The sequence below is a fragment of the Schistocerca cancellata genome, chromosome 1, assembly GCF_023864275.1.
Source record: "Schistocerca cancellata isolate TAMUIC-IGC-003103 chromosome 1, iqSchCanc2.1, whole genome shotgun sequence".
Classification (NCBI taxonomy): domain Eukaryota; kingdom Metazoa; phylum Arthropoda; class Insecta; order Orthoptera; family Acrididae; genus Schistocerca; species Schistocerca cancellata.
Window position 1 is genome coordinate 751,002,895 of NC_064626.1, and position 13,005 is coordinate 751,015,899.

Sequence of the window (13,005 nt, forward strand, 5' to 3'; positions counted from 1 at the left end):
GACTTTGAAGGGTTTGCCATAGTTACAGTACCAACCATACAATTGAGAGGAACTTGTTTCATTGGAGATGGGGTTAAGGGAGGATTCAGAGGACACTTTTTATGAAGTAGCTGTTACATTTGACCATACTACATTAAACTACACACCTTCTTATAAAATTATGGCAGTAATTATATGGGAGAACAATTGATAATTGGTCATTTTCTCATTGTAAACTATGCCATGATTGTAACAAATTTGGCAATGACATGGGAGCTTACATATGTGGCCCGGTCTATTAGAATAGTATGTTGTGCTGACAACTGAATGCAATCTGCTGTCCAAATCCATCAAACAGACCTTGCACCTGTGTCTTTTAGAGCGCAAGAGTGCCCATGCAGCAAGGGGCAGCGAGCAGGAGTAACATTATTATGAATAGCCTGGCAATGGAATACCAGTTTGGGAGGTGTGGGAATAATTTTCTGAGGTAACCATCACGCTTATATAGATTATGCTGGAATCAGTTTAGCATAAAACGGATACTAATTCTAACATGATTTAAAATTTACTTAATCATGGGTAGGTTGTTATACAGAATAGAGTTGTTGATGTTATTAGAGATAAACATGATGTGTTTTCCATGAGATGAAAGTGCCTTCGGAAATATTGGATATTTGCAATTTTTACATGAATGACTCGTGCTCTTTTTTGATAAAATTGAAGACAATCAGTAGGATCAGCTGAAAATATGTGGATGACACTATACTTTGTAATGGCGTGGTTCGGATTACTGTGGTAAGACCAAAATAAAAGTCAGCAGAAGTAGGAATAGGTAGTTGAAGTATCTGGTTCATATGAAGTTTTGGCTAGTGATGCTTGAGTAAAAGGCACAAATAAAAAAATGTGGTGTTGAATCATACAAGGTGTGTTCCGTAAGTAATGTGACCAAATTCATAAAAAAATTCATAAAAAAATCATTTATTGAATATATTCGTACAAATAATCAAAAATTTTCAAAATAGCACCCTCTTGCATTGATACACTTCTGGAGTCGATGTTTCCATGCCTGGAAGGCATCCCGGAATGCCTTTTCCGGAATGTCCTTTAGAGCTGATGTAACATGCCCCTGGATACTTTCAATCGTGTCCCAATGTTTTCCTTTCATGACTATTTTTAACCAAGGAAACAAAAATGACTCAGTGGGAGCCAGGTCAGGGCTGTAGGGAGTCTTGGTCCTGGCCAGGAAGTTGTTGACAATGAAGGCACTGTGACTTGGCGCGTTGTCGTGGTGAACTTTCCATGTGTCCTTGATGTCGCTTCGGCAGCACGAGACCCTCCTTTTCAATCTTTTGAGCACTTCCAAGTAGAAAGCAGAGTTACTCTAGTCCCGGTAGGTACGAATCCGTGGTGGACAATGCCTCTGATGTCAAAGAAGACAATGAGCATGGTTTTGATCCTGGACTTGCTCACGCGTGCCTTCTTGGGACGGGGCGACGATGAGCTGTGCCACTCTGAACTCTGCCTTTTTGTCTCAGGGTCGTACTCAAAAATCCACGACTCATCACCAGTGATAACTGAGTTTAAAAAATGAGGATCATTTTCACACATTTACATTTCTTGGCACCGAAGCACTCGCATGTGCTTGTGTTTGTTGGTCAACGCTTTTGGGACGAGTTTGGCACACACCTTTGTCATGTTCAAATCTTTGGTCACAATGTGGAAAATGGTTGTTTTTGACATGTTTATAGTATGTACTATCAATTGAAGGCTCAGCTGTCTGTCAGAGTTCAAACAATCGCGTCACATTTTCGTTGACTTGTGCGGTTGATGACCGTCCCCTGTGAGGTTTGTCGGTGATCTCCTCTCGGCCCTCCATGAACGACTTGTGCCATCAGAAAGCTTGTGATTTGGACAAGGAATTGGTCCCAAAGGCATGGTGAAGTAATGGAAACATTTCGGTGGTGGGCTTCCCAAGTTTAACACAAAATTTGATAGTGTACCATTGCTCTACAGAATGATCCATTGTGCCATGTTACATAAAATCAAAATGAGGTTGACAGAAACGCATGTCCTGACTCTCCGGCAGCTTGCAGCTGAATGAGACAAAGAGCGTTTTGAAGCTAACACCCCCCTCCACTTTGCCCAGCTGGTTACAACACACTGTGGTGTACCGTTGCGTCAGAAAGAAATTGGTTGCATTACTTATGGAACACACTCTGTATTCTTCCCAAACCAGAGTTAAATTAATCAATGGCTAGTGTTGAAATGAGAGAAAGAGTAGATTTACGGTGCTTGTGAAGAGAATTATAACTCTGTCTTGGAGCGGGAAAAATTAAATGGTAAGTGAGATGAAAATACTGAGAGTTGAAACTAAACAGTTAAAAATACTTTTCAACAGAATGTCAGTCAGCTGGGAAAAGAACATGAGACAGTGCTCTTGCACTGATTGCCTCCTACCGAAGGCATTCCTTTATTCTTTGTCCCCTCCATTACTGCACATGCAGTTTTATTATGTTCTTGTTAAACTCAGTTATACACCGAAAATTCTTTCTCATACTTCATACCTACTACAAAACCACTGCATCTGTAAATTACTACCTTTTTCATCCGTATCAGCAGAAAGTCAACAGATGTTAAGATGCGTGATCAGTAAAGTCACCTATGCTAAATATTAGTTTATATGCACAGTGCGTGTATGTGATTGAACGGTGGGATGATGGGAGAAGTGATGCACAATCAATACAGCACTTGTGATTTAAGTGGCAGTAGATATATTCTAGGTACATAAAATATCAAAACCTCATAAATAAAAATTTGGATTCTTGTATCTCTGCATTACTGATGCAAGTAATTCTGCAAGTAATTATTCAGGTGCTTTTCTGCTCTTTTTCATGTGTGTGTGTGTGTCTCAACCTTCCTCATCATTTTTGCAATTTGTTTTTATTGTACATTTGCCACCCAGTATGCATTCTTACATGCAAGTGAGGAGTTATAGGAAAGCTTCATGGATATTTCCACACAAGAGAGGAAGTAAAAGAACTTAAGTTGCTTCGGTGGCTGTTTTGATGCTGCTAACATTACCTTAATGATACGTAAACTCTGCTGATATTGATAAAAAAAATTATATTCAGTTGTACATTGCGTGTTTGTGAGCATTAATTGTGAAGAAGCAACCTCTAAAGAGGGTCTGTATTTAATATATTTAAAATGTATGAGAGTTTGTCACAATTTTGATGATGTTTGATGCAACAACATAGCATTGTTTATGTTTAAAACACTACTTTAAAAAATTATAAAATGACTGTATTTGTTTGAATGGCATTAATTTGACACAAAGCACTTAGTTTCGTATTTGAAGTAACATGCCTATAAGGATTTTACAGACTTATTGTCACTGGAGCTGAGATATGGTGTCACTTTTGAGGCACCTGTTGATGAGGCTGTGAAACTATTGTTTTGAGCTATTCCAAGTGTGACAGTATGAAGCATAATACAATAAGAAGGTCGTTTTCGGAGAGCTATCAGTATAACACATTTACAGCTGTGCCTTTGTGGACAGGGATAATGAGAAAGTGTTATATTGTGAAATCATTAAACTGAAAGTTATACATGTAATTGTGATGCATTGATCACAGTTGCTGTACCCTGAACATTTTCATTCACTCTCATGCTATAAAAAGGTGGATAGTGTAGATCAAGTGACATAGGTGACAGTTTATCACTGGTACATTGCCATTGTTTGCAGAATAGCAGTCCTACATTAATCATGTTTCATAGATCCTATCAATACAGAGAAGCTTCAGGGATGTCGAACAAGTGAAGATGTTCATAAACAGATGAAGAGTATAGCTTGTAAATTTCATCCGTGAACTGTGTTAACAATAAACTGTCACTATACTGCTTAATGATACTCTTGCTAACTTTAACCAAATAAATTTGGAGACAAACTGCTGTTTCCTCAGATATGTTAAATAGCTGCTGTTTATCTTCTATTGGTAATTTAATAATTACTTGGTCATGTTAGTATTTTTCAGTAGAAATACTCACCAACATCTATAAACACAGATTCCTGTTTACAGAACATTACTATGTGCCATGCAACTTTACATTGAACATCGCTATTTGCCAAGTAGCTTATGAAACTTGTCAATCCTTGAATCTAAATATTTATATAATAGATATATAATAATAATAATAATAATAATAATAATAATAATAATAATAATAATTTATGCAAGGACTAATAGTAATATTCCAGGAGGTAACCAATCCACCCATTAATAACTGGCAGTCAAGAACTCGGATTTTGGGGAACCAGAACTTTCAGGATTACAGAGAAAGTTGAAGTTTTCTGGCAAAGTTCCATACAAACATGTATATTTCTCAACATAAACACACTGATCCAACCAGGACAACTGCACAACCTAATGTTGGAGTTTGATAAACTAGAGATAATGATACTTGCCCTGCGGGAAACATGCATAACAGACGAAGACACAATAGATTATGAAAATTACCATATTTTCAAGAGAGAGACAGAAAAACGAGTTGCCAGGGGTGTCCCACTTCTGGGCATGGCCTTTATTGTACACAAGAAGATAATCAATCCAGTTACAAAAGTCACTCCCTTAATCAACAGGCTGAGGACAATGCACCTACAGTGTGCAAACAAGAAATACACCATGATCAACATACATACCTCCACAAATGGAGATAACAAAGATGTCCCAAAATCAATAGATAAATTCTGTGCAACATTAGAGACAGCAATGGCCAAGATCCCCAAAGATGACATAAAAATTTTGCTGGGTGATTTCAACACACAAATCAGCAGAGAAAAATATCACCATAGAACTGTGGGAATGTTCTCCATGCACAAATATAGAAACAAAAATGGCACGAGACTCATCAGACTAAGCCGATGAATAGCTTGAAGATTATATCGACATCTCTAAGGAAATCCCTATGAAAAAAGAAAACAGAAGTCACCTATACAACAAAGGGGAGAATTCTAAATAGACCGTAGTGATTTCCTACCCAGCCCAGAAAGAGCTTGTAGCGGTTCTGCCTGCTTTATTTATTTCTTTGTTTGTTGTCCTTGGTGTCGACGTATTGCATTGCTGCACTGGCTGAAAAAATGGGTTGTGGAAGTACAACACAGACTACTTTAAATGATGTAACTGACAGAGACATAGTTGTGTTTCGCTGTCTTTTACTTTCACTTTTCACAACCCCCAATATTACACAGTTATATATGGCCAGTGCACTATTGTTTAACCTTTGATAAGCCTCATTAATAGTTTGCAGGCAAACCTCCACATACTTGTTGAACATCAATGAGCAGTAAAAACATAACCACATAATTCACAGTTCTTGAAGAATAATCAGGTACGTAAGGAACAGACACTGTCATTGCTTTAAAACACGGCCTGTTGGTGGAACACTTGTTTCCCTGTTAAGTTGGTGCATTGTTGTTGTTCTAACCGACACAGGTTCCTCGTCTGAAACTCGGCCATGGACTGACTGTCTCGTGACCAAAAATTGGGCCCTTATATATCATCGCAATAATCGGTACTTAAACTACATATTGTTCGAAGTTAGATTTACAGAAATTACAATTAAAACTTAACTCATTAAATTAACTGAATACATCGAAAAATTACAGCTTTTTAGCAGTTTCTTCTACTGCAAGAGTTAGGCCGAATTATTTGTTTAAATCATGAAATTAACAAATATAAGTACACAGACAATACTTTGGACAAAACTGTTAATTACTTTGGAATTAATTAAGGGCTGGCTTTGTTAACATATTTTCAAAAAGAACCAAATAAATACTTAAAGAATGCTCACATTTCGTCTTCCAATTATTACAGAATTTATGTTTGTTTATATGTCAACAATAGAATTTAAGTTATTAAACAATTACTGATTTCACCCTATAACAAAAGATACTAACTAGGAATAGTTGAAATAAACTAAGCACAAAATTATATCTGGTGATATCTTCTTTAAAACTGAGAGCCAACCTTTCTCTTTTATGAAAATGCAGATTATACTCATGTATGTTAATGTTAATTAGTTAAAAGTGAAAAAACGAATTTAAGGAGGCAAATGCCAAAACAAGAGGGGAAGTCAAATTATCCCAGCTTGCTTCATCACAAGCTCCATGACATGCAAGTTCATATAGGTGCGAATGTTGATTCAGACCACTACCTAACTTGAGTCAAAATCAAATTTACACCAAAGAAAATCCATCAGAAAAAACACACATAGAGAAACTTGACATGGAAAAGATCATAGAATCCAACATAAAGCAGGAATGGGAAAACAAGGAATTTCATAGAAAGATCACATGAAATGTAAAAGAACTGACACCACAGAAAAACAGTACTAAACACCCATGGTGGGACTCAGAATGTGTAGATGCATTATAAAGAATCAAAGATGCCTTCCAGGAATACAGCAATAAAAAAATCTCCAGAAACTGTTAATCATTTTAATGAATCAAGAAAACGGCTGCAGAACTGAGTACATGAAGAAGCAGATGGACACTATATAGGAAAACTTCCGCAACCACAACACGAGAGAATTCTGCAGGAGTTTCTCAAGGAAGGTCTTCAGGTACACACCTCAGAACTTATGCTTCAGAGAACAAGATGGGAAATTTGCATTAACTGATCAAGAGAATTGTCAGGAACTGACACTTTACTTCTCTTACGTCCATAATTGCCCTGTACCTGAAACGAGATTCTCAACACAGGATTGTACCTTTACTCACCCAGAATCACTCCCACAAATATGTGAAGAGATGAACAAAGATATACTTCAATTAAAAAACAACAGAGCATCCAGTGAATATGGTATCATTGCAGAATAAAAAACCTCGGATCAAAGTCCTTATCACAATGTACACAAATAATAACAACCATATGGCAAACAGAAAAACTTCCTGATGACGGGAAATGTAGACTTATCCATCGTCTGTAAGAAAGGGCATAGAATGAATGTGAACAGCCATAGAGGAATCTCCCTCCTACAAGTCATCTACAAAATTTACTCAGCGTGCTTGCTGCAGATAACACAAGAACAGTTAGAACACAAAATTGGTGAATACCAGGCAGTCTTCTGCTCTTGTTGTTCCTGCACAGAACAGATCTTAAATCCGATAACATTTCTAAAATACAAGGTATCAGAAATACAGCAATTTGCACTTTCATAAGTTTCAAAAAGTGTACAGTTCTGTTGACCGACAAGCCTTGTTCAGTGTCTTAGAAGCACAGGGACTTCACCTAAAACACTATGACTAATGAGGCAGACACTGGCTGGCACAACATCGAAAGTTAAATTCATGGATGAAATCTCTAATCCCTTATGATCAAAACAGGAGTATGCCAAGGCGACAGATTATCCCCACTATTGTTCAACTTCATCCTGGACAAAGTTACATGGAAATGGGAAAAAGAACTGAAAATCCAATGACACTGGAAACCAACATGACTAGGGTGATCCCGGGATCAGATCTCAAACCAAGCTTTTGCAAATTACCCAGCCATTCACTCAGATAATAAAGCAACAGCGACCAAACAAGTGGAAATACTAAAAGAACGTGCAGAAAAAGTTAGTCTGCATGTCTCTTTCCAGAAGTCTGAATTATTCTGCCCTGAATAAGACACGAAATATGGGAAGATAAACAGAGTTACACATTTCAAATATCTAAGTGAAATACTCAAACCTACAGGAGAAGAAAAGATATCATAGAAGACTTGACTACAAAAAATGAAGAGATCTTGCAGCAACAGACAATACATACATAATAAGAAAAGCTTGTTGGTTTAGACAAAGGTCAGCCACAACAACATACTAACCCAGCCTGAATTTCTATATGCAAGAAAGGCACTAACAATCTATACAAAAAACAAGCATACTGAAGGAAGAACACAAAATTGTGAGAAAAATTCTTGGCCTGAAGCTGACAGATGAAGGATACCAATTACACTCTAGGAAAACCACAGACATTGTGTTACATTTAGCAGCAGATGTCAGAAAAAGAAGGTTAACATTCTACAGTTACAACAGAAGGCTACCATCAACAAGACTCGCCAACAGAATACTGACATAAATACAAGGGGTCAAATCAATGATACCATGGAGCACCCAAGTCAGTCTTGACCTAGAAGAAGCATAAATAAATACAATAGACACCAAAGACTGAAACATATACAGAAACAAGATATACAAGTGGAATTTGTGGTCAGAGACTAATCGCAAAGAAATGAGGTACAAAGTGGACTGAAGAGTGATAATACTGGCCATTTGCAAGTAATATTCGCACACTGAGGGTTCTGTACAAATGGAATTGTGTGTATTGACAGCTTGTCCATTCTGGGAATTGAGAATCTCAATCATTTTTGCCTGCTATTAATACTGGAAAGATGTCTGTCCCAGGGATTCCAAGATTTTTGAGAATATTTTAATTCCAATAATAAAAATGTGATATAAAGTCATGCAGGAGGCAGGTGACCATTTTTATAATAATCAGTAGTTCTTTATTCAAGCTGATCAGCTCACAATGTTAAATGTCAAATATCAAGTGAGGAATGACTTTATTGTGTGTGTAATGGCACCAGAACACACACATAAAAGATGGTTGTAATTGGCAAGCTTTTGGGGCCAGTGGCTCCTTCTTCAGGCAGGGGAAGGAAGAGAGATGAAGGGAAGGGACTGGAGAGGTCTAGGAAAAGGGGTAGATTTCTGGAAAGTCACTCAGAACTGCAGGCCGGGGGGACTTACCATATGGGATGAGAAGGAAAGACTGATTGTTGTGAACTGCATCCGATGAGATTTGAAAACCTGAGAGCTTAAAGGTGGAAGACACGGTAATATGCAGACAGAGATTACTGCTTAAACATCATGTGTGAGTTAATAAGAGTGAAAAGCTACGTGCATTGTACGTAACAGAGGAGGGAGGGGGCGGTGAAAAATAGACGGGTAAGACAATGAAACATTTAGGAAACTAAAATGGAGTGAAGCAAAGAGTAGTTACAGTTTTCTACATCTTTCATTGTCTTATCCATATATTTTTCATCCCCCCCCCCCCCCTCCACAATGCACGTAGGTTTTCATTCTTATTAACTCATGCTTGATGTTTAAGCAGTAATCTCTGTCTGTATATTACCCTGTTTTCCACCTTTAAGCTCTCAGATTTTCAAATCTCATCCGATGCAGTTCCCAACAATCAGTTTTTCCTTCTCATCCCGTATGGTAAGTCTCCTCTGAGCCATGGTTCTGTGTGACTTTCCCGAAATCTGCCCCTTTTCCTCAACATCTCCTGCCCTTTTCCTTTACCGCTCTTTCTTCCCCTTCAACCCTTCTGCCTGAAGAAGGAGCCATTGGCTCCAAAAGCTTGCCAATTACAACCGTCTTTGTGTGTTCTGCCGCCACTTGGTAAGTAGATTTTTTATCTGTCCAATTAAATAATTTGGTCAATAATCGATTGTTTTCATTATTTTATTGCTTGTGTGATGCTTTTCGCAATTTACCCATCATCAGATATTCAGGAGCGAATATTGCAGTTAGATATGGCATGTCAAGTTGTATGTGGGTCTCTGACGAGGGATAAATTCTGAAACCCATCATATGAGCAATAATGGAATTCTGTGCCTGATGTTTGACTTTTATTATTGTCATCCAGTCAGCCTGAATGAAGAACTACTGACTGTTTCGAGTTTCACATCAGGTAACAATTGATGAAAGAAATATTTTTTGTCATGTGATACAATTACAAATTAACAGTTTACGGAATTTTTCCCCTTTGCTTAATTCGGGTCTCATTCCATCATTCTAGATAAATGCGAAATACCATAAGTGTTTTCATAAATTAGTTTGTGAGTACTGAAACATGTGGCATAAATGGCTGTATCCTTTGATTGCATTGATATAGAAGCTTCAGTTATTTAAACTGCCAAGGGACCACAGACTTCAGTATGTGACATATATTTCTGCTTGATACCTATACCCGTTCCTGAGAAAAAGCGCTTTTAACAGTCATGCAGACAGATGGACAACAAAGCAATCCTATAAGGTTTCTGTTTTTACTGATTGAGGCACTGACCCCTAAAAATGAGAGAATTGTGGAAAATCAGAAAGAATACTCAAATAAGGCAGAATGCTTTGCCTAATCCTGCAGGATCTCAGTGCAAATAGTAGTAGTAGTAGTAGTAGTAATAATAATAATAAACCCCGTGGAGGCCCGGGAAAAGAATAGGCCTCCGATATGTTCTGCCAGTCGTAAAAGGCAACAAAAGAACAAACCACTAATAGGGCTAACCCCCCTTTTAATGTGATTACTTGGTTCAGGACAGAACTAAAGAAGCCTCCGACAAGCGCCGTCATGGCCGGGGACGACGCTTGAACCCTATGCCCGCCCACAATGGAAAATGATTTAAATCCAAATAGAGGTGTTTTGCAGGATATGCTTCCTGCAACCACCCTAGAAGGAAAACAAAGACAGAGGATGAGATGGTCAGATGAAGTTAATCGACACCTCATGTTCTGTTATTACCAAGCAACAAACCTAGGAACCAACACAACTGGATACAGATCACAAGTATACACAACATTTATTACCAGATACCAAGAATTAAAATTTTTAACAGAACAACGACTAGCTGATCAGATCCGTGTAATAATAAATAATAACAGGATACCCCAGTCAGAATTAGAAAACATCAAACAACAAATACAACAAATACTGGAACAAAATAATGTGCAATTAGAAGAAGAAGAAAATACAGTTATGGACTCAAACATCCCAGAGAAAACAAACAAAGAACAAAATGCGTCAATTAAACAATCAGAGGAAAACGAAATCTTAAGACAGCCACCAGAACAAGCACAAATAGAACACGAAGTGACACACATGTTAGATATAGAAGAAAAATTTCAGCTGACAAATATAGAATACAAAGACACAAATACAGACATTAGACCATTCTTGCATAGACCACCAAATAACCCACAAGTCGAAACAACAATAACAACAATAACAACTATCAACACAATCATACACAACAAAATAAATGAAAATACAACTATGGAAGAGTTACAACTACTGGTTTATGTAGGAGCACTCACTACACTAAATATACACACTAGGCAGAGATCAGAACCAACCAACACACAGAAGAAACCCACAAAACCAGCATGGCAACACAGGCTACAGATCAGAATAGAAAAACTGAGAAAAGACATCGGACAGCTAACACAATTTATAAGAAATGAAATGTCAGAAAAAAAACCGAAAAAGGTTAGGTAAAATCTCACAACAAGAAGCGATAGGGCAATTAGATGAAAAGAACAGAAATTACAAGCATTGGCCAAACGACTTAGAAGATACAAAAAAAGTGAACATAGAAGGAAACAAAACCAAACATTCAACACAAACCAAAAGAAATTTTACCAGACAATAGATCACACACACATTAAAATAGACAATCCACCAAGCATAACAGACATGGAACACTTCTGGAGCAACATATGGTCAAGCCCGGTACAACATAACAGGCATGCACGTTGGATACAAGCAGAAACCGACACATACACGATGATACCGCGGATTCCTGAAGTGATAATTTTGCAACATGAAGTCACCCAAGCAATTAATTCTACTCACAATTGGAAAGCCCCTGGAAAAGATAAAATACCAAATTTCTGGCTGAAGAAGTTCACCTCCACACATTCACATCTAACTAAATTATTTAACAGTTACATTGCAGACCCATACACATTCCCTGATACACTTACACATGGACTAACTTATCCGAAACCTAAAAATCAAGCAGACACAGCAAACCCAGCTAAATATCGCCCCATAACATGCCTACCAACAATATACAAAATATTAACTTCAGTCATTACACAGAAATTAATGACACATACAACACAGAACAAAATTATAAATGAAGAACAAAAAGGCTTTTGCAAAGGAGCACGAGGATGTAAAGAGCAACTGATAATAGATGCAGAGGTGACATATAAAGCTAAAACTAAACAAAGGTCGCTACACTACGCATACTTGATTACCAAAAAGCTTTTGATAGTGTACCCCACTCATGGTTACTACAAATATTGGAAATATACAAAGTAGGTCCTAAATTGATACAGTTCCTAAACATAGTAATGAAAAATTGGAAAACCACACTTAATATCCAAACAAATTCAAATAATATCACATCACAGCCAATACAGATTAAGTGTGGAATATACCAAGGAGACTCATTAAGTCCTTTCTGGTTCTGCCTTGCTTTGAACCCACTATCCAACATGCTAAATAATACAAATTATGGATACAATATTACTGGAACATACCCACACAAATTCACACATTTGCTATACATGGATGATCTCAAACTACTGACAGCAACAAATCAACAACTCAACCAATTACTAAAGATATCAGAAGTATTCAGCAATGATATAAATATGGCTTTTGGAACAGATAAATGTAAGAAAAATAGCATAGTCAAGGGAAAACACACTAAACAAGAAGATTACATATTGAATAACCACAGTGACTCCATAGAAGCGATGGAAAAAACAGATGCCTATAAATATCTAGGATACAGACAAAAAATAGGAATAGATAATACAAATATTAAAGAAGAACTAAAAGAAAAATATAGACAAAGACTAACAAAAATACTGAAAACAGAATTGACAGCAAGAAACAAGACAAAAGCTATAAATACTTATGCTATACCAATATTGACCTACTCATTTGGAGTAGTGAAATGGAGTAACACAGACCTAGAAGCACTCAATACACTTACACGTTCACAATGCCACAAATATAGAATACATCACATACATTCAGCAACAGGAAGATTCACATTAAGCAGAAAGGAAGGAGGAAGGGGATTCATTGACATAAAAAATCTACATTATGGACAGGTAGACAATTTAAGAAAATTCTTTCTAGAACGAGCAGAAACTAGCAAAATACACAAAGCAATCACTCATATAAATACA

General features: G+C 37.2%; 1 protein-coding gene across 3 annotated transcripts in view; it reads left to right on the plus strand.

Moving 5' to 3' along the window:
• LOC126186005 (serine/threonine-protein kinase Warts-like) overlaps nt 1–13,005 on the plus strand; it is a 209,146-nt gene that overhangs the window by 123,686 nt on the left and 72,455 nt on the right. The gene's annotated exons all lie outside the window — the stretch shown is intronic.